This window comes from Micromys minutus (assembly GCF_963924665.1).
Source record: "Micromys minutus genome assembly, chromosome: 27".
In the NCBI taxonomy this organism is placed as follows: Eukaryota; Metazoa; Chordata; class Mammalia; order Rodentia; family Muridae; genus Micromys; species Micromys minutus.
Window position 1 is genome coordinate 35,617,491 of NC_137962.1, and position 23,085 is coordinate 35,640,575.

Genomic DNA, 23,085 nt, shown 5'->3' on the forward strand with positions numbered 1-23,085 from the left:
CCCACTGGGTCATCTTGCTGCTCCAACAGATTTCTCCAAATGTGTCTACTGCTGGGATATTGATGGTAAGTTCAAAGACAATTGAACTTACTTGAATGCAGGGGCTGGGCCTTGGACAATTAGAATGGCTTAAGGCTGGTGTCTCTAGAATTCACTGCTTTCTCTCTGAGTGGCTTAGGAATGTTGCTGTCTTTGTTGGTCTGTAGACCTGACCAACAAGCAGCTGCCTGGCTTGGCTCTTGCTTGCTTGGTTCTGGGAGGGTGTGGGGAGGATTCCTGGCTTGCATACCTGAGGCACACTCCTACAGGCTCTTGGGGTTCTGACCTTTGAACCAGATTGTTTCAGTCACTGTGTATGTCGTATCATTTAGTTACTAGGAGACAGGATTGGGCAATCTCATTTGATTGCCTGGTGTTTAAGGGAAGCTAAGGAATGTAGGGATGTGGAAGAGGAAGGGGGACACAGGAGAGATAGAGGGACATAGAAGGTTGGGGTACATGAATGTGAACATGAGTTCAGGTTTATTTCATTGTCAACTTCCGTTTCCAGCCTTGCCTACCTGTTTAATCTGAGTGTGTCTCTTCAAGTACCCCGTGCTCAAGAGCTTTCTGGTGCACTTGGTAGTGGTAGAGAGGGAAAAGTGCTTGGGAGGACCTCCAGCAGCTTGTCCTCTGGTCTCTGTACTTGTACCTCCCAAAGAAATAGATAGAGAAACAGACAAACAAATACATGTAAAGAAGAAAAGAGCAGCATTCTAGGGCCCTCTGTGCTCCCCAGCACTCCCAAGGTTTTTGCCCTCTTCCATGTTCTTTGGAAATGGGTATTTAAAATACAATTCTTAGAGACCTTAAGGTGTGACTCTACAGTCTGAACATGATGGTTTGGGTCAGTGTGGGTCGTGGTTGTTCAAAGGAAAAGTGTTTTGAGTTATTTGTGAATGAGTGACCACTTGAAGTTCTGGAGGGAGAAGCCAGCTGTGTTGAGGGGTGTTGTCTAGAGACCTGAGGTGGAGCTCTTCCTATGGGACCCCGAGCACTTAGTAAGCAGCTGTGCATATTTAGGCTCTGATTCTTACTGCAACTCTACATGGTCAGCCTTGTTATTGTTCATAGATGGGGCCCAGAGAGGTTGCAAGTACCTGGCAGGGCCTAGGGACACAGCTCAGCAGTTCCAAGCCTTGCTGCTCTCCCAGAGCTCCCAAGCTTGGCTTCTAGCACCCACATCAGACAGCCCTTCTGGCCTCTAGGGACACCTGCACACATGAAGCGGAGAAACATACACGAATACATAAGTAAAAGGAACTCTTTCAACTTATATGTCAAATAAGTGACTGAGTCAAGATTTGAACTTGGATTACTCTCAGTGTGCAGAGCCATCTCTCTCCATACTTATGGACTAAAGTGTTAGGTGTGGTAACCTTGTGAGCCATAAAGGAGAAATTTTTTTACTCAGGGCTTTCATGGAGCAAATTTAGTATCTACATGTGTGTAGAGCTGCACATTTGTATTTATAAAACTCACATGAGCATCTGTGTCTTAGTTGTCCGGGCTGTGGTAATCTGGAGATTTCTAAGCAGAAGAATGGGGTGAGATCTGACCTGGCCTCAGGAAGGGTTTTCTAGGATGTACAGGTGAGAATAGAGATGGGGTGCAGAGACAAAATGCCTGTGCTCTGCCTCTGCCTCTTTTCAGGGTCTTTATACACATCCATCTCAGTTCCTAGAATGTTCTTTACCTGGCAGGGGCCATCCAATGGGTTTTTGTGTTTCTTGATTTTTTCACCAGGCAGCCCACATCATGTAAGAAGGGCCTGTCTATTTCTGTTCTGTTCTCTGGATATTGTGACCTGGAAAAGTCCTCTGAGTACACGGTAGGAATGGGCAGCTCAGGTGTGAGAGCTGTCTTTGGAGTGGGCTACAAGGAATGTGTGCAGCCAGGGGGACTTTGGTCATTTGGGTATGTTTGATTTCATTTGACTGGGTTAATGCTGCTGCTTTTGGCTTATATGTGTGGCTGTTCCGGTTGAGTGACCACTACTTTCTCCCAACCAGCTGGCATGGTGTAAGGGTAGCAGCCACTTTCTTTTCTTTCTTTTTTTAAAGGATGATTTACTAATTTTGTTTATATGAGTACACTGTCACTTTCTAGAGGGTGATAATTTGATCCCATTACAGATGGTTGTGAGCCACCTTCTGAAAGAGCAGTGAGTGCTTTTAACCACTGAGCCATCTCTTCAGCCCGGCAGCCACTTTCAACAGCAACATTAATTTGCTGAGCCTGGGTCCTTTTCCTCTTATGTTGGGTAAGTTCTTTGTGGCAGCATCATTTCCCCCTTTCATAATCTCTAGGGTAGCTTCTGGTCTTTCTTTTTTCATGTTTCCCCTTGTCTAATGCTTACTTTTTTGTAGTAATTCAAAAGGGAGGCCAACTAGAGGTTGTCTGACTTGAGACTATATAGCAAGAGACTGTTGACCTTGTAATAAAAGTCTTCTATTCAGGGTAGATTGTGTATGTTGGGGGTGGTTCGGGGGAATGGTGGTGGGTGGTGATGGTCATGGAAGGGTGGGAGGGTTGGGCCAGGTGGTGTATGGCACAGGACCAAAACTTAAGGCAAGGTGACTTTGATGTGTCCTTTTCATAGTGGTAGCACACTGGTGGTATGAGAGTGAAGCCAGGTAGCCAGTAGCTTTAGAGGAGACATCAGTCCTGTTGGCAGCAAGGGAGTGGGCAGTAAGGTGGGTCACTTCAGGTAGTGTGTAGTCAGTGTGTGGAGTCTGAGGGGTGTGTGTGTGTGTGTGTGTGTGTGTTCTGTTTTACTCTTTCAAGGTACGGTCTCTTACTGAACTTGGAGCTCACTGTTCTTCTGCTAGCTGGTGTGGTAATCTAGCCCCAGCCACCTTCCTGTTGCCAACCCCCCCTCCCTGTCTTCTACATATGTGCTGGGGTTACATGTACATGTAGCCTTTATCAGGGTGCTGGGATTCCAGCTCAAGACAGCAAGGGCTCTCACACTGAGCTGTCTTGCAGCCACTGTCTGTGTGTGCATTTATATGTGGAAATTTACACTAACAAAACTGTTACAGGATGAGGTTTAGGGATAATGTGAAGATAATTTTGTTCCATGTGGCCTGTAGGCAAGGAGATTCTGCCAATAGGAATTTTCATGCCTCATGGGCAATACCCACATCTATACTACATGTATGTTAAGCAGATGCCTTAAGTCAGTGGTTCTTAACCTGTGTGGTCTTGACCCCTTATGATGTTGAATGATCTTTTTACAGGGGGCACCTAAGACCATTGAAAAACACAGATATTTATGACATGTTATGATTCATAACAGTAACAAAATTATAGTTATGAAGTAGCAACAAAAATAGCTCTATGGTTGGGGATCACCATGATGTAAGGAACTGTATTAGTGTCAGCATTAGGAAGGTTGAGAACCACTTCCTTAAGTGAATGCATGTACTCCCAGCAGAAAGCATCACAGACATCATAATGAAGAAGGCATTTGGGGCCATTGGTATCTATCTATATGTAGTTGATTGTCTTTATGTTTAACCTAATATCATTTCTTGGGCAGAGATCTAAACACATGTTGTTGTTAGGCATTGGACAATGGCAAGAACATTTCAGATGCTTTGGAAGTATTTCAGCTATTTGTAGAGGCCAGTGGTCTGTGTGTAGGGGTGATAGTCAAGAGGGTTGAATTTTACTTTGGCAGAATACAGTAAACTGTAAGGATTTTGTGATCTAAGCAAGTCTGAGCATAAAGCCAATCCTTGGAAGACATTGGGTGTGTTACCCTCACAGATACAGGAAACTTGAAAAGGAGCCAGGCAGGGACTGTTGTTTCCAAGGGGCTGGAGATTCCCCATAGCCCAACTGAGATGCTATTGTCAGGGGGAAGAGGAACTGGTCCTGGGGAAGGAGCTGCATTTGGGAATGGATAGAGCACCCTGCAGAATGGGAGATATAACAGACTAGGCCAGGCTGTGTTCAGGATGTTAACCACCTTTGTGCTGAGTCTCAGGTGAGTCCAGTAGAACTTCAGAAACAGAAACACAGCACATCATCCTCAGGAATGCCACAAACGTGGCCAGACTGCATTCCTAAACTTACTGTCAGTTCATACATAGAAACCACCCTGAGCTCTGCCCCATGTGGGTGGGTGAATTCAGGGCAGAGGAATGTCATTGCCTGGAGCCAGGAGCCCTGCTTTGCTGTCAGCAGGACAGAGTAGATTCTTAGCTCAGCCACCAACTTGATGTGGTCCCTATGTACTTTTTTTGTTGCATGTGAACAAAGGCTATTTGCAGTGCTTTTCATTGGATTTCTTAGTTACAAGTTACTATGTTCGTTACTTTATATGTTCATGTTCAGATAAAACAAAAGATAAACACGGAGGTGGTAATGATAATAATAAACCTCAGACTCAATTCAGGTCAAGCCAAACTGACTGCTCAGTGTAGCAGAGCAGTGGGTAGTAGAGCTGTGGGTGTCTTTCTCCAGGTTCTCACAGCATACCAGCCTTAAAGAGGAAGCTTCAGTGGGTATCACTCTGAGACTCGGTGGTTCCACTTCCCTTGAGTTTACATCTGTCTCAGTTTAAGATCTCAAGAGTACTGCACATTTCATTGACCTTTCTTTTGAATATGTGAGCAGTGTTATTTCTTATGTGCTGTACAAATAGTTGAAGGTTAATTAGCAGAGTAACTGCATATAGTAGTTCTGCCAGTCTCCTTCAGACAATATATATATTAGGTAAGTAGCAGGCCTTTTCTATGACCATTAGTTTTTTCCTTTATGAAACTGGGAATTCACAAAATAGATATGTATAATGTGGTCATAGCATATGATTTGGAATCTGAGGCCAGTTCCAGTAGTCTATTGCTAGGCTGAATTGTATGAACTTCAGTGTTTCCCTTTGTGAACAGTGGGGAGATTTTCTGCCTCCTGTAGCTACCAAGAAATTTGCACAGAAAAAGTGTGATTAAGTAGTAGCTGTTGTTATTAATCCTGTGTTTTTCTGTGCAGAAAAAAAAAAATTCAAAACCAGAGATCTACTCCCTGTATTTATGCAAACAACCCTAATTAAATTCAGTGGGGAATGAATGAATGAATGAATGAATGGAGACCTGAAAGTAGGCTGTCTTATGACCTCCACACAAGAGGGTAGATGTTCTCAGGCAGACCAGACTGTTAGAGTTACCTAAAAGCTGTGGGGGTGGGGAGTGGGAGCTGGGGTTATGGGTGTCTCAACATTCCTGCTTTTGGTTCTGTATTTGTTAAACAGAGGTTTCTTCTGTATCTGTCTTTTTGACATTCTTGTCATCTGTCTCTAGTTTAGGAATGTGTTGTTTAATACAACTTAAAACTCATCTAAAAGAAGAGGATGGATATGCAAATTGTATTTATTTGATCTTTCAGGTGTGTGTGGTCTTGTGGATAGACCCGGAGGCTGAGCTAGGAAGGTGTGCTTACTGCTGAGTTGTATCTAGTTCTGGTTAGCTAAATGGTGAAGCATATCATTGAATCCATGAGGGCCAGCCTTCCAGCCAGAGAAGGAAACCATTGTGTATACTTCAGGGAAGCTGCTGCATCCTGCTAGGAATAAAAGAGCCTTCATCATTCTTTTGATTTTCTTTCTCTCTTAAACAATACTATACATTTAAGTATATATCTGTATTACTATATCTATTGTTTCTATATGCTTTCTAAAGCAGGACTCATGACTGTCTTTTGCATGCATTTGCATTAATGCTCTGTGAGCTAATAGTGCACGCATGCTGTGCACTGTGGCCCACGAGAGCCAGTAAAGCATTTCCAGCCTGAACTGGGCAGTTGGCCATTTCCTTACTGGTTTTGTTCTGCTCAGATCTTCATCTGATTAGACAAGGCCCATCCACACCGGAGAGGCCAATCTAAAACCAGCTGATTAAGATGTTGATTTCAGGGGACTGGAGAGATGGCTCAGAGGTTAAAAGAGCACTGGCTGCTCTTCCAGAGAACCCTGTTCAATTCCCAGCACCCACAAGGCAGCTCACAATTCCAGTGGGGATCTGACACCCTCACATAGACATCTACATGCAAGCAAAACACCAATGCACATCAAGTTTTTTTAATTATTAAAAATTATTTTTATTAAAAATGTAGATTTCATTTCTTATAGAAGCAGTCAGAATATATGGTCAAGTATCTGGGTATTTGCTAGTGAAGTCAAGTTGACAAAAATTCCCTATGTCATTCACAGACCACAGTTTATTCTGTCAGCAAATACTAGATTGCTTCAGTGGTCCAAACCATGATGAGCACTGTGGCTGTGAGCCTTCTTTATACAGACATCTCAGTGCAGGGATACCTGTGTTTCTCATAGGTGCTACTCAGAGACAGAGGTGATTGTGGGGTGTGCTCAGCACGTGAGGGATGTGGTAGAATATAACTTTTCTGTAGTACTCGTTAAATGGGATTGCTTACTCTGGTGTCCACATCCTAGGCCCAGGGTCAGTCTTTCCAAAAGTCAGCTAGGTCTACAAAGATCTGCTTGTTCGATGTGGCTGCTATTGGATGACAGAGGTGAAGACGGAAGGAAAATAAACTGCACTCTCATTGCTTAGGACTCTCAAATGGATGATCTTCACTGGGACAAAGGCGTGTTAGCAGTAGCTGCTTTCTGCCTTCTCCAGGAAGACCTCTACTTCGTGTGTAGTAAACATAGCATGGACAAAAGAGCATTTAGGGAAGAGCCCTCCTTCCTGATAGGTAGATGTCTCTGTCATTTGGAAGTAGGCAGAATAGAAATAAGAATCCCCTCCAGTCAACAGGTCAGGCACAGTGCCAGTCATCTGGCATTCACAGTAAGTGCTGTGTTAGAGTTGGATGTAGTGGCTCACATCTATCATCTCAGCAATTGGGAGAATGAGGTGAGAAGATTACTTTAAGTTCAGAGCCAACCTTGGAAACGGAAAGAAAGGTGCTGTAGGTAGAGATAAAGTTGTTGGATCCTTGGAATTTAGTGTCTCATTCAGTGGATGGAGCCATTAGTGGGTAGGAGTGATGTTTTTGTTGCTGTGATCAAACACCATGACCAAGGAAACCAATTTAGAGAAGAACTTGCTTTGGTTCCTATTCCAGAGGCTTAGAGTCCACAGTGGCAGAGTGGAGGCAGCAGGTGGGCATGGGTACTGAGAGCTCATCTTGAACTACAGATTTATAAACTCCCAAAGCATACTCTGATATTCTTCCTTCAAGGCCACACTTTCTAGACCTCTCCAAATAGTGCCACCAACTGGGAACAAAATATTAAAGACCAGGGCCAATGGGGTCATATTTTATTCTAACTTCTACAGTGGGCAGATGGAGGATATCCAGAAGCAAGTAGGTACTGATTCGGAGTGGTGAAGGTTGGTCCCCAGCTGGTAGTGCTGCTTGGGGAGAGTCTGGAAACTTTGGGATGTAGAGCTAGTGAGAGGAAATGATGTTACAAAGGATGTATCCTTGGGGTCTATATCTTGCCCTGTTCCCTTCTTGTTTCACACACACACACACACACACACACACACACACACACACCCCATCATGATACCTTGCCTTTCCACAGGCCTAGAAACAGCCAAGAGCCAGAATCCTTTGGAATTACAATCTGAAAGTCTTTTCTTCTTGACATCTCTCAGAGAGATGTAGTGTTCATGATGAAGAGCTAACATAGCACCAGGCAGTTTTATCTTCTTGGTACCTGGGAAGTAAGAGAGGCTGATCTTCGTGATAGTTGAAGAAACAGGCTCATTGGTGAGTCGGCTTACCTCACCACTGAGCCTGTGCCACCACCACTCAGCTCTAAAACCAGTTTTGTATAAACTAGATGACACGCGGTAGTTTAGGTACCAACTCTCTTTTCTGTTTTTAGCAGCTTTTGGATGGGTTCACTGGTCCCAAGGAAGGAGGCCAGGAAAATTGCCATTGGGAGGGAGATGAGGAGGGGAGGGGAGAAAGGGAGAGCAGAGGAATTGGGGGGGGGGGATACAGAGGGAGGGAGAGAGAAGGGGGAGATAGACCAAAATGTATGGATTATATAGAGTAAGAGCTTCTGGTTCTCAGTTTGCAAGACAAGGACTGAATTTAATCCCAGAACACTTGGGAAAAACTTGGATGCTGTGGCACATGCTTGTAGTCTCATTGCTGATGAGGTGGAGCCAGGCAGACTTCTGGGGTGTACTGACCACCCAGCCACCCAGCCTAGTCTACCAGGCAAACTCCAGGCCAGATGCTGTCTCAAAAAAAAAAAAAAAAAAAAAAAAGTCAGATATGGCAGCACACATCTTTAGTCCCAGCTCTCAGGAGGGAGAGGCAGGTGGATTTTTGTGAGTTCAAGACCAGCTTCATCTGCACAGAGAGATCCTAACCAGCCAGATGGTACCTGATTGCCTTAAACATTTCTGCACACATACATGCTTTTGAACATATGTGCATGCACACACACACAAAGAACCTAAGTATCAATTCTCTTGATGGTATTGGGGGTTTTACAAGCTGTTTAGTGAGGGAAAAACCATTCTGTCACATTGGTGCTTTAGTTGGGCTTTCAGCTTTAATCAGCTTGGTGTTGCTGCTTCCTTTTTCTATTTTTTTCCTTCCCTCTCCTTCTCCACGATTGGACAACTGCCAGAAAAGCAAAGAAGCTTATGTAAGAGATTTTACCTTTTTTTTTTTTTTTTTTTAAAACTTTGCCAAAGATAGTTCAGCTTTGTGCTGGTGCATTTTCTGATAGAGGCTGTTAGAAATTTGGCATAGATGTGGGAGTAATAGATCCAGATGACTCATTATATCCTGGTTCCTAAAAAATAGGCAAGACTGACATTAGGATTGAAATTAGGCACTACCCTCCTCTCCCCAAATGATCTAACACCACCTTACTTTACTTGGTAGTAAGTATCTGAAACTTTACTTGGTATTTGAAGACAAGCGCAAATCATAAATTAGCACACTATTGCCTGCTTCGCAGCCATCGAACCTGAATTCTGCAACTGCAAGGCACTCTTGTGACAGCAGAGAGAAGCTAAGTGATGCTAACCAGAAGGAACCATTGATAGAGTCAGTGACCTTAAAGTTTGAGTCTTAATAAAATATACGCAGGCTAAAATGGTAGGGAGTTTAGTCCTTGACTCTGGTACCTTTCGGTGCCGTTGATGGCCAGTGTTGTGTGGTGTGCTGCAGAAGTGGCAGTTGCTGAGAAGTTCTGTTACTGGAGTTTTGCTCCCCTTGGGATGGCAGAAGCCATGCAGGAGCCCAAGAAGAGCCTTCTGCTTTTGCAGGCTTAACACTGTTAGGATTCCATTCTTTGTTATCTGCAGAAAGGTTGATACTAGTGCAGGGCTCTTGCCTCCCCTTCTCCTTCTGCCACTGAGATCACGTGGCAACGTCTGTTGGTCTTTTCTGACCTCTCTGTTAAGTGATTTCCAGCACAAGATTTAAGAAAGAGATCTCCAACTGATTTGTACAAGGTGAGACTAGCTGACTTTTGAGTGACATGCCCAAGTGAACAGTGACATCAGGGACCCTGATAAATAACTGAATGTTCATGCGCATCATTTCCTCCGCAGTGTATTGTCTTGTCAGTTATATACATTTTTATTCCATTCTTCCTTTTGATTCAGATTTTAAGGTAGAAACTGTCCTAAAGAGACCCCTTTCTAGCCACTGCCACTTAAACATAGCATCCTAGCTGGCTGTGTGGAAGGGAAGGGGTAGGACTTCTGGGAGACAGTTTCCTGGTTGGAACTCAGGTAGCTGGGCTTATGCAGCAAGCACTTTTACCTGCAGAGTCATCTTACATGTAATTTTAAACAATCTTTATTGGCAAATAATATGTGTACAAAAATGTACAGATATGTGCATGGGTTTTCACATATACAGCATGGATGTAATTAGTTCAAGAACCAGAAAAAAGGCCTGGGTGTGGGTCTGTAGTGCAGTGATACAGTGCCATGTGAGGTCCTAGGTTCTGTCTCAGTACTGAAGGAGAAAAAAGAACCAGAAACTCAGAGGCTCCCTGCTCCTTCTGCTCCTCCTCCCAGCAGTTGGTGGGGTTCTCCCCTTGCTCCATCTAGGGAGTTCATGGCCATGCATTCTTATGTACACACTTTACCCAAAATTTTAGCATTGTTTTTTCTTTTTCTTTTAGTTCTTTGTTTTAGAAAAAGTGGGGTCGCTTTTGTTTTTGAATCTCGAGTATTTGTGAGCCCTCCTTAGCAGACAGTTGCTCCATACCTGTCCCCCTGTGCGTTGGAGAGTGCAGCATGAGAATAGATGGGTTGTAGGGACACCAAAATTAGCCCACCCACAGAGGCAAGCCTGGGGAACACTGGCCACTATGTCTGACCGAGACTCCCAAGCATGCCCTTTTCTGTCCTCAGTAGAAGGATCCTAAAGACAAGGCCAAGTCTGTCATGTAAGTTGGTGAGCACACACTGGTTTGGGAGGAACAGCATGGATTTGTTACTAGACCCCTTTTTTCTTTGTTTGTTTTTTCATGGGAATACTGAGATTCCTGGGGTCACTTTCTGAAAGGAGAGCTGTTCTGTGATGGCCAGGGAACGCAGGAGCCAGCAGCAGTCAGAACCTGGATCTTGTACTGTGAATGCAGCAGTGTAAGGAGTGACCTTCTCAGCAGCCGACAGGAAATGATGAAATGTGCTGGGAGAACTGGGCTGGGAGGGGGAGGTCAGACCTACGAGCAGGGTTGGAAGGAGGCAGGTACTGAGCAGATCTGCAGTTAGGTTGCTGCAGCCAGCGCTTGACAGAGAAACGTGAGTGTGCTTTAAGGTAGACCTGTCTGAAAGTAGAATTTCTTCTGCACTTTGTTTTTTCTTGTTCGCATGGTTGCCAGCAGTCTCACCTTGTAAGTAAGCAGACCCAGTTTGAGAGGTTCTTGACGGAAGTGTTCAGCCAAGTTCCACATTAACCAGCATGGAATGTTTTGCCCTGTATGCCCCGAGAAAATGACTGCAAGCGCTTGATTCTCCTGTGCTAGATTTTGACCTGAACAAAGAATGAATACTTGTGCTTTATAATCTTTGACTCTGGCTTGGAACATGTACACATGGTTCCTTTCCCAGTGGACGACTCGGAACTGCTTCGGCATGGTTTCCTCCGGCTTGCATACCTCCAGAGGAGTGTTTCTAACTGCCTAGCTAACTGACCTGAGTTAACCATGTGTTCTGAGAGTCTGTTATTTCCTTACTCTCAGATGGTGTGCTTATTGTTTATGCTCTTTCTTAAAAGCCAAAGCTAATCTATAGACATAGAAGGAACAGCCAGCAAATGAGCTTTTCCAGTTAGCTGTACTTGCTTAGGAGGGGGCACTCTCCGAATTAGCATTCTGCTCGTTTGTGGCCTGAGTCAGCTCTTTCTTCATTTCTCTTCTCAAACCCTGTGCCCTATCCCCATCGCTAGAAACCTTATGTCCTTACTAGATATCAAGCATTCTGTTTTACAAACTGATCAGCCTTGTATACATGTTAAATTATTTCTTATCTCAAAAGTCATATTCTGGAACTGAAAAATTACCACTTCTCCTTCATTTTCATAGTACTGTAATTTTAACTTAAAGCTTAAAAAGGAAAAATCATCCCCTCCCACCACCACTACTTAAGTGACCATCCCTATAGGACTTACTCCTACTGGGTTACCTATTGCTATGAACATCGAACCAGGTGCAGTCCTTGTAAATGTTCTGCTGGTGTGGGCAGTGCCACCACTCAGACACACCTGCTGGTTGGAGCATCCCTGCTATGACTTGCCTGTGTACTTTTTGGGTCATGGAAACTTCCACAGTATATAATGCATGACTTTGAGACCTTAATCAGGCCCACCAGTTTTAGTTTTGATCGTGTAGCTGTGAATGGCTCTTTCATCAAACGTTCTGGATCATAGAAAATTCTGCTGGATATTCTTTAAATGCCAAGTTTGTAAAAATGACAAAGAGGTTTCGATAACTTCAAGCCAAAGCATGCCTTGCAGGTGAGAATAAGTCTTTGTTGTTCCTTATTTTTATGTGACTCTTCACCCACACACTAAGGTATTTCATGACTTAGTTTTAAAGGTAAGAACTTGGTATTTAGAGTTAGAGTGCTCTTGGAGTAGCTCCATTTTGATAAAGGAATCAAGACTAAGAAGGGCAGTGACTTGTTTAAGGTCACACGGCCTGTTAGCTGAGTCGAGAAGCCAAGAGTCCTGCTTTCTAGGTCATTACTTTGTGCCTGGTAGGCATTCTTTCTCAACATTCCACCGTGGATGGTCTCCTTTTCTCTCAGATCATTCAAGGCGGGAATGCTCTCTTGCTGAACTACAGCCCTGGGCCCAAGAGTTCATTTTCTTTTTTTTTTTATTTCCAAACACTTAGCTTTTATTAATAACAATTTTTTGCTGAGTACTATTTGGCATAGATGCATAATAAAGTAGACTAATATAGAATATAATGTATAATGAGGTCATTGTCAGTACAAAGGGCACTGAGAACTCTGCCTCTGAGAGCTACTTTTTCTGAAAAATAAAGAGCTCTCTATTTCCTGGTCTTTCCTGCCTCTCTCCTAAATTAGGTCCCAGCCGAGTGAGGCCCATTCTGTGTCGTCTGTAGAGGAGACTACGAGACCTATTATGATCACATCTAGTACAAGAAATGGACAAGGACTTTGTTCTTCTTTGAAAGAGGAAACATGACAGGAAAACCCTGAACACAAGCTTCTTTTTCTTAGTATTTGTGTTTCAGTTCCTGCATGGGAATACTGACAGCTTTTAAGTCTTGAGACAGGTTTTACAACATGAGAGACTTTTTAAAAATTATTATGTAAATAAAGAGATAAACGAAGTGGAATTTATTCACAGCTTTTCAGAGTCTTTAAACTTAGTGTCTTGGAATAGACCAGTGCCTAGCACGCACAGCCCTGGACTCAGTCTTTAGCATCCAGCCTTCACAAAGTTCTATGCTAAAAACTGAATTTGAGTCCTCCTGAGACTGGCTGAGACATTGGATGACTGTCTATCCACCTTGGCTCTCTGCCGATGTCCAAAGCCTACTTAGTACCCTGGGGTAGGTTTATAGATAGCATGTGTTTTTATTTTCTAAAATATTAGAGTATAATCCTTAAAGTTTATGAAACAGACAGGTTGTAGTGAACACCTTTAATACCAGCACTCAGTAGACAGAGGCAGATGGATCTCTGTGAGGTCCAGGCCAGCCTGCTCTACATCCTGAGTTCCAGAACAGCTATGGCTACACAGGGAGGTTTGTATAAAATGACAATGTGCCTGCTCCATGGTATGGTTAGGAGGAAGGCTTTTACTGCAGATAGGAAAGAGAAAACAGCCAGAGGGATTTGGAAGAGTCCAGAGTAGAGGGATGAAAAAGTAGCACGGGGGGTAGGGGAAAGGAAAAAACAGTGAGAGAAACAGAGAGAGGGACAGGACAAGGGTAGCAGGGTTATAAGGAGAATGAGTAGTTTGGGAGAGGGAAGCCCATGAGCTGGAGTTTAGGGAGGGGAGGAGGGCAAGGACAGACTTTGAAATGTGTAGCAGGTAGTGTGATAACAGCATATGCTTTGATATGTTGATTAGTGCCACAAGTCGCCATGTGTCCCTTTTTCTAGCAGTAAGGGACATGACTCCTTTGGTAGAGGGGAAGCAGCTTCACCAGTTCCTGAGGAGTGCTGGCTTTTGTCTGACCTCCAGAAGCCCTCCAGCAGCCGGGGCTGAGCTCAGCAGAGGATAGGTGGGCCACCTTTAAAGTCCCGGGGAATTGGAGTTTCCTTTAGACCTGACAAGACCATGATTAGATTATAAATAAAATTTCTGAAATATATACACTCCTGGAAAATGGGTATCTTTGTAGATATCTTATTTATGCTCAAGATTGAATTTAATAAAAGTATACCTACTATAATCTATAAACGCCAAGGATGAAGTGAGCTCCATGAGGTACGTTCATGCTGCAGGGCAGAGTTGGGACTCTCACGCCACTGTAATGGGCACCTTTTGTTAGTATTCCTGAAAAAGTTGTAACTTTTGATGTGAGTCTGATGGACCTAAAGCAATAGGCTGCAGCCAGGAGCAGCTTCTCAGTGCAGCCCCTGCGCCACCTGAGTGGTTGTTTCTCAGTGTTTTAGACTCACTCTTACATATTCATTACGGTTTTTTTCAATTTCTTGTTTGTTTATATCCGACCTTCCCATCTGTCTGTCTGTCTGTCTGTTTATGCCAGTGTTTTGCCTGTATGATGAATATCTGTGCACCACATGCGTGCCTGGGATCCCCTGGTACTGGAGTTAGAGATGATGGTGAGTGAGCTGCCATGTGAGTGCTAAGAATTGAACCTGGGTCCTCTGCAAGAGCAGCCAGCACTCTTAATGTTTGGAAATAACTCTCCAACCCCTCTTGTAGTTCTGGTATGTGTTTTGTATAGAATATTTCATCTGGCTCCCTTTTCCTAATAATGTAATTGAGTATATCTTGCTGGAGTCAGCAAATACTGTTTAACACATAGTGATTCTTAATCCAGGTTCTACCCATTTGGTCTCCTGTATTAAGTCAAAGCCATGTGGGGTGGGTGTGAGGCTCTTGCAGTGCTGGTTGTGCTGCGGGCAGATGCACAGCCCCAGAGCTGCTGCTAGCTCAGAAATGGCGGAGAATCTGTGTCCTGACATTTGGGCCTTCTGCATTCTTATGCTTGTTAGGGCCTTCCTTCAAACTCAGATCCAGTGACAGCCTCAGAGAAGAAACTTACTAGTTATCTCGGGCTTCAGCACTAGGTAAAGAGAAGGATGCTTGTATCTCAAATAGTAACAGGAAGGGCAAAAGTTAGAGATGTGGATGAAAGAATGAGTGAGCTAAGGAATTGCAGTTTTCCTCTTTTTGTAGAGATTTGAAGGTGGGGTGTGTGTGTGTGTGTGTGTGTGTGTGTGTGTGTGTGTGTGTGCGCGTGCATGCATGCATGTGTTGGGAAATAAACTCAGGCATGTTAGGCAACTGCTGTACCACTGAGTTACTACAGAACCTAATGTTTAAAAACATTAGGGGGTTGCCGTTTGTGAGGTCCCATGCTTTTAACCTCAGCACTTGGGAAAGCAGAGGCAGATGGAGTTCTGTCACTTTAAGGCCAGAATGGTCTATGTATTACTAAGTTTCAGGTCAGCCAAGGAGGATACAAAGTGAGGCTATCTCTCAAAAAAAAAAAAAAAAAAAAAAAGGGGGGGGGGGTAGGGGGAGTCACTGGAGAGATGGCTAAGCTGGTAAGAACACTTGCTGCTCTTCCAGAGGACCTGAGTTTGGTTCCAAGCGTTCAACGATCTATGGGATCTGACGCCCTCTTCTGGCCTCTGGAAGTAACTCCCTCTCCCAAACAAGATGTTGGCATCAGATCCCTTGGGGCTAAAATTATAGGAAGGTTATAAGCCACCATGTGGATGCTGGAGTCTCATTTGAACCAACCACATTCCTATATTGAAGAGCTGGTAAGTGCCATATTGAATGGCCTAAGTTCTGATGCTGGAGACTGTCCAGGGGAATGGTCTTTCATGGACTTCCAGTCTAGTCCATCTATCCCCACAACATGACAAAGGCCCAGAGTCCACCTTTTTCTGCCAACTAAGGCTTGGTGGCCCCTATTTTGTCTCTTAGTATCTAGCAGTTTCCCTCAGCACTCTCTGGTGCTCAGTTTTAACCTGTCCTCTTTACCTGGAGGACACCATGCTTTCTATCTCCAGAGAGAGTCCTCTTAGCACAGTACTCCCAGCAGAGAGCATCTGTCTAGAGCACAGCCCTTAGGTTCCTTTCTGCAGGGCTTTTGGGTGGCATACATGTCTAGAAGGTCCAGCTTGTACATGCTGGTTTTGCTGTGCTTGGCTTCTTCCTGGGCAGTGATGGTTGCTCAGCATGTCATTGCTCCATGTTTCCGGTTCTCACTGTTGGTGTTGATGTCATGGAAGATCTAAAGGCAAGCTGTCTTTCTCTGCTGCAGCTGTGTTAATGTCTAGCCTGTGCTTGTAAGGCTTCCTTAATCTGTAATTTACTGTCTTGAGTATTCTGAAGAATTATCCTTAAATACTGCTTTCTCCTCTTTTTGTTTTTAGTTTTTAAGACAGGGGTTCTCTGTGTAGTCCTGGCTGTCCAGGAACTCACTTTATAGACCAGGCAGGCCTTGAACTCAGAGATCTGCTTGCCTTTGTCTCTGCTGGGATTAAAGGTGTATGCCGCCACTCTTGGGTCGTTTGTCCTGCTTCACTGTATCTCTACTGTTGTTGCCCTTGTATCTCTCCCTTTTTCTTCATTTTTGAGGGTTTCAGAATAAATTAAAATTTTTATTGAAAATATGTAAAAATTGTGACACAGGCTATGTCTTGTTTTTGAGATAAGTCACTTGTGGTGGCTGGAGGACTCAGACTGGTGTCTGACCCATGTACATTGTTATTGTAAATATCAGCCTCCTCCTTACCAAGTCAGCCCTACTGTGCTGTACAGTGTTAGTTGTCACACAGGTTTCTTCCTGGGATGCTCACCCCTCCAACTCGTGGCTTCCCAGTGATGTTCCTACCTTGAAGCACCCTGTCTGTGTCCCTTTTGCACAGTTCTTTCTTCATTTGAAGAAATCGTCCACTGTGTTGGAGGAAGTCCTTTCTGTGATTGTAAGTCCTGTGAGAACAGAGTCTCCGTGCTGAGGACCTGGCCAGAGGCATGGTCACCCAACTGCCACCACTCAGGAAGACAGAGGACATCCCACCCACCCTACCCCCCAGCAGAAAGCTGCTGGTTCCGCACAGCCACCAGAGCAGATTGGATTCCATTTTTCAGATGAACATTGTCTCACATCTCAGAACTATTTTGCCTGCTGTGGAGACCAGCAGAAGGCAGGGGTCTTATGAAGAATCAGCCGTTGGTTTCAGAGACCTTGCCTGGCCATGTGTTGTGACATTATTGCTCTCTTGTTGTTTCTAACTTTCTGCTCAGTGACAGTCACCTCTGAGTTCCTAGAGGCATCTGCTTTGTCAGACTTTTCTGTGGGGAAGGGCCTCTGAAACTGCTGCCTGTGCACAGGAAAGGCATCTCCTCTGTGGACAGAGGACCACAGAGGCCCTTTGTGCGACAGGAAGTCCTGCTTCTGGGGGGGGGGATTCTCAAAGTAGAGGGCTGAGAGGAGCTAAAGGGGTTGACCTGGGACTCTGATTCATGTGTTGTTAACAATGTCCTGTGTCCATGCTTGGGAACCTGCTTCAGTAACATTTGCTCCCATCAGACAGAACTCATCCCCTTGGTGAATGCCCCCATTTTCTGTCCTTCTGAACAAAGGACAGCCTCTTGACCTGTTCTATATATATATATATTTTCCAACTTTGGCCAGAAGAGTCCTTCTGACTCATCTGGATCTATGTGACTTTTTTGGGAGTTGAAGTGTACCTCTGGAATGGAAGCTGAGCAGGCAGTACCCCTGACTGGGAGTCTCCAGAGAAGTGTTTGATGTGGCTTGACAGTGGGCTGTGGCAGTGCCTCTCAGAGGCTAGAGCAGAGGGGAGTGGAGCCATAGGTGAAGTACGGAGAGTGTCTGAAACAGCAGTACCTCAGCTGCCATCCCAGATTTCTGCTGCTTTGTGACATGCCTCTGTGTACCTGCAGCCATCTGCCATTTGTTCAAGACTGTTGAACAAAAGTGAGAGGCAAGCCAAGACAGAGCTGAGCTGATGTATCCTTGTGTGCTCTCTAGCTCTGACCCTTACCAGATATACATACGTGAACACAGGTGTGTTGAATGGTGAAAGGGTTTTTTTGTTTTTGTTTTTTTTTTTAAACCACTCTGATCTCCAAGATAGGGTTTGTCTGTATAACAACTCTTGACTGTCTTGGAACTTGCTTTGTAGACAAGACTGGCCTCAAATTCACAGCCATCCACTTGCCTCTGCATCCAGAGTGCTGGGATTAAAGGTGTGTGCCACCACAACTAGCTGAAAGGATTCATTTATAATAAAAAGATTTTTATTTATGTGTATATTATATATGTCATATATGCCAGTGCCCCTAAAGGCCAGCTGGAGTAAAGGCAATTGTAAGACACTCGATTGTGAACCAAACTGAGGTCCTGTAGGAGAGCAGCAAGTACTCTTAACCACTGAACCATCTATCAAGCTCTGCCATGTTTTAAAAAAATATTATTTAATGTGCATAAGTATATGTGCACCATGGTATGCTTGCAGCACATACTCAGAAGAGTGTTAAGTCCTCTGGAACTGGAGTTTTTCTATGATTATAAGCTACCTAAGAACTGAACCTAGGTCCTTTGCAAGGACAAGTGCCCTTAACCTCTGAGCCCTCACTAGCCTGCTGGTAAAGGAATTCCAGTACTGTTGGAATAGCACTTTGTCACCTTTTGGCAACCCACTTTGCACACTGTCACCTGACTGTGTGCATGTGGTAGTGAACTAATGACCAGTTGTGTAGGCAGGTAAAGCAGTTTTGTAAAGCAAGTCTTTGTTGAATGTGGCTATCTGGGTTGCTTGTATAGGATGCTTATATTTAGGGTAGAAACCCCATCGGTCACTAAGAAAATATGCCATTGCGAGTTTGATGCCTCTAGATCAGAAATACTTAACCATATTTGAAGGGAGACTATCAAAACCTATAGAAACTATCATCTAGCCTACCCCACCCTGTGCAGAAGTGTCAGCAAGGTTTGGGTATGGGAAGAGGAACTTTTGGCATGAACCCTATGAGTGCTGGGACATTTTCTGATGCTTGAACAACCCACGGTCTGGAACAGATTGGGGAGGCAGAGTTTGCAGGGATTCGGGATGGTTGAGTGGAGGCATCTAGAAGGCAGTTGGATGTGTCGGTCTGAGCCTAAGAGGAGGTATGGGGCAAAAGGTGGAAGGCGGTTTGAAGAGTGGCAATGAGGGCTTGATGTGTGCAAATGAGGAAATTTGTTCAGGTTGAGTGTGCTGTAGAAGAGAGGGCCTGTGACAAGAGTGGAAACTAACAATCTTGGCTAGAGAAGGTGGCAGTAGGGAATGGGAAGAGCAGGAGGCCTTCTGATTGCTGTTTGTCTTCTGCTGAGGGAGGGAGAGGGGAGATAGGAGAGGAGTGGGGTAGAGGAAGAGGTTGGAGGGAATTATTTGCAGGATTGGAATTGGCCAGCACACAGAAGAAAGTCCCTGGGAGGGAGGCAGTTCTCCAGTGCTTGCCAGTAGGCGATGAAACCAAGACAAGAGGCTAGCGTTTAGATTGGTAGCCTCTCTCTAGGCAGGTGAGAAAGAGCTAGACTAGACATAAAGGAACTGACAGTCCTGTGCCCTATTCCTGGGGGTGAGGATGTGACAGTGGCTAGCCCAGGACTACTGAGAAGTAATGTAATCCAATGAGAAGGAAGGTAATATAAATGCTGGTGGTAGGTTCCAGACCACAGTGTTGAGTAACTTTGAGGAGGGTCTGTCTGATGAAAACATTTTCACATTGTAACCCATAGAATTTCTGGTGACACTTCCTCATGAATGTGAACATTAATTTAAAAGAAAACCTGTTTTCTTCTCTGACAGAAGCAGGCTCTATGACTGTCTCCTTCTAGCCCTTGTTCCTCACTGAATTGATGTGGTTGTTTATTCAGACATGTAGTTACTTGGACATTTAAGTGTGTCCCTCATGCCAAGTCCTGAGAACAAGGATAAGGATGCACACCCCTTGCCCCCAGATATCAGATGTCTCTGCTGTTCCATGTATATTTCCAGTTTGAAATGTAACCCTCCTTTCTGCCTGTCTGCTATGGTGGCTGTGTGTCTATCCTGTCAATTCACAATTGTTTTCTTAGCTTTGGGGCATTTGACTTGTCTCCAGTTTTGTTATAAATATTACTGGAATGAACATTTTGTTCAAGCTATTTTTTCCTTTGCGTTTATTTGCTTGGGGTGTATTCCCCAGAGTGGGACTACAGAGTCAGAGGTTGGTAACTATTATCAGCTTTGTTCTGTATTTCTCGACTTTTTTCCATAAAGCCTTTTAGCAGTGTAAGAGTATATTCCTGTTTCCCATAGCTTCATCCCAGCAGGTTATTGGCCTGTTTTAAGGAAGCACTGCTTCTTCCTCCCATAATTCATTGTGTTCCATTTATCTAGGTTATGCCTCACTAGTAAGCAAAGCGAGTTTTCAGGGATTGAGCATGACAAAAATGTTGGCCTTTCTTACCACCCCCACTTTCCCCAACATTCCTGTGTGGTGACTGGGTGTGTAGTCCTGTACACAGTGATAACCCTGGGGCCAGGCTGATCTAAGAGACTGTTCCTACAGCTACCCCTTGAAACTTCCTCAGTGGTGCACACAGAGGAAAGGACATTGTTAGGACTTCGCCTCACCTTTCTACTCATGTGGCTAGGACAGCTCATGCCACCCTGGCTTAGCCAGTGTCTGTGAGTGCATCTGCTTCTGTCTCTGCTTCAGCTCTAGAACATTGCTAAGGCTAGTGCAGAATGCTGTAGTTGTTTGTCCAAAGGGCAGTGGGAACTTGTTTCTCGTATGACCCAGCAGTTCTAGGTCCGAGCTAGAGAAATGAAGATGTATGCAGGGCTAAGCAGAGACATGGAATGCTAGTCAGCATTAAGAAGGAGTGAACTACTGATGGGCACAGCTCCTGAACTTCAGAGCATGCTTAGTGGAGGAAGCAAGAGCACAGCCTGTGTGGTTCCTTTAATATGACCTGTGAAGAGAGATCAACCCTGAAGTGAGAACGAATCCAGTGATTGTTAGGGTGGAGATAGAGGGGACTACTCCAGGCTGTGGGATGTATTTTGTGTATGGAAATGTAAAAATTGACTGGTGATGCTGGCACAATTTGGTGAACTTGATAGCAATCACTTTGCCTGTTTTAAATGGATAGAGTATGTGAATATGCATAAGTTGTATCTTATAAACATTGTTCTGAAAAGTAGCCGTTTCCAATAGTTACGCCTTTTTGCTACCTCCAGCCCTCTGCTAAATAATTCCCTTCCTTGGTGCCCCCACCCATGGGTTCTGGAGATTGAAGCTAGGGCCTTAGCTAGGCAGTCATTGTATTGGTGAGCTCTGTCCTTATCCAACTTTTGTCTCTGCTAGACAGATGGTATGACACCTTTTCATTTATATACATAGAATTCCAGTCCATGCTTCCTTCCCAGTTGTTTTCACCCTTACTTATCCTGGCAGACTGGAGAGTGACAGCACCAGATAATAGGTATAAAGCCGGAATTACCATTGTTCTGGTGCTAAGTAGCTTCCTGGAGTGATCTCACAAAGGTCTGGTAGCTGCTCAGGTTGCTCCCCCCCCCCCCCCAAGGCACTCAGGAGATATTACTGAGTGAATGGTGGGTGAGTCCTTTCTACAAAAGCCAGTGATAGTGACCTACCACTTAAATGGAGAGAGCCAGGCAGGACAGGGCATGTTTCTCCCTCATGTAGGAGGTAAAGAGCCTGAGGTTAATTGGAAAGTGGCTTACATTGGTGTTTCTTAGCTTATGAAAGCCACATTGAAGCCCTCACGTCCAGGTTTCGTGATTCTAGTCCCTCTCAAACTTGAGAGCAAAAGGAGTTGGGTATTTCTCACGAAAGCACTGTCTAGGGTGCATTAGCCACTTCCTTATAGGGGCAGCTCTTCAGGAACTGTGAGCAGTCAACTTACTGGGTAGTCTACTTAACTGGGTCTCCTCTTCCCGTTTTTCTTTCCAATCTTTAGGTTTCTTCTGTGTGTTTCCTTACGTTACTGTTGGCATTCTTGTGTGACTATCAGATTTTCAAATGTGATATTTTTTTTCTTCTACAGGTATTGTAGCCCTTTATAGAGTATCAGCTGGTATTCAGGTCTAGGAAATCTTCAGCTGAGTGTCCATGTTACCTTTCTAGGGCACTTGCCAGCCAGAGGTATAGAGAATATTGTCATGAGATTAGTCTTAGACAAAATCCTTGCTTTCTTCCCATTACATAACAGAAATCTCTCTTGGGGGGCCTGCATGTTGTGGGCCCTAGACCTTTACTGTTAACATCCTGTGGGTGACAACTGGCCTGAGACCTTCTGATTTTGAACTTCCTCCTATCTCTGTGACTGAGACAGACATTACCCTAGAGCAGGGCTCTGAAAATGACCAAAGCACCTGGCCCTTAGCTTTTTTTCTTTGTGCTATTAGGATACAAAAGACACTGGGGGGCAAAACAAGTTACTACATGAGTCCACACTTTTTTAAAAAATTGCTATCTCACAACTTATCACCCCCTGGGACTTCTGTCTCCCTCCTTGTTCCATTTCCTGCATGCCTGGTGGTTTGGGTCCTACACAGATAAGCAGGGCAAAGCCAGTTAGTTCTTCACAGGGCTCCAGGAGCTGAATGAAGACAGGCTTCAGGAGCGCTGGACAGGCTGTTTAGGCAGCTGAGCCTGAAGGGCCTGGCAGAGCAGGGCATTAGTGTTTATGCACCCTCTACTTGGTGTGAGCCTTGGCACATAGCACAGTCTGGTGGGAGGAGCTTCTCTCAGGTCCTCTGAAGCTGCTGGGCAGAGAGCAGCAGCTGTCCATCCTGTGATGCCTTCCCTTCCTGTAAGAGTCCAGAAAAGGAAGGTCATGTCTTTCATTGACTTTCATTGTCTTTCATTCCAAAGGTGTAAGGCTTTAACAAGTACTTTGTGATTTAGGCTTTCCTTTTTGACTTCAGAACCATCTTCATTTTCATTGTAAACCCCGATATTCTCTCATGTCTGCTGCTTTCTGACAGGAAGCAGTTTAGAAACCAGAGCTCTAATGCAGACACAGTGATAGCCACAGGTCTTCCCAGCGCTATCGCAAGTAATTATTTGGCTGGTTTCAAAAACACAAGTCTGTTCTGTTTAAATGCCATTGGTTCTTAGTGTTGATGTGAGACAAGCATTTAGCAAAACGAGGTTGTTTATTTTCTGCATGAGTGTGGGTTGAGGTAGGTGAACTGAGGAGTCTGCTGGGTGGGTGTAGCTTTGTTTTGAAGGTGTTGGAAAGATTGAAAAAGTCTAGGACTGCCTGAAATGAGCCAGCCCCATGCCTATGTGACTAGCCTCTGAGGGGTG

At 44.5% G+C, this 23,085-nt stretch overlaps 1 protein-coding gene across 3 annotated transcripts in view; it reads left to right on the forward strand.

The window, feature by feature from the left end:
• Positions 1-23,085, forward strand: part of PACSIN2 (protein kinase C and casein kinase substrate in neurons 2) — an 85,667-nt gene that overhangs the window by 20,270 nt on the left and 42,312 nt on the right. Inside the window, exon 1 of one of the 3 annotated variants that reach the window (XM_080938933.1) lies at positions 10,724-10,805. The exons of the other annotated variants lie outside the window; for them this stretch is intronic. The gene's annotated coding sequence lies outside the window, so the exon portion shown is untranslated. Of the gene's footprint in view, positions 1-10,723; positions 10,806-23,085 lie in introns of those variants that run through there. 3 annotated transcript variants of the gene reach the window in all.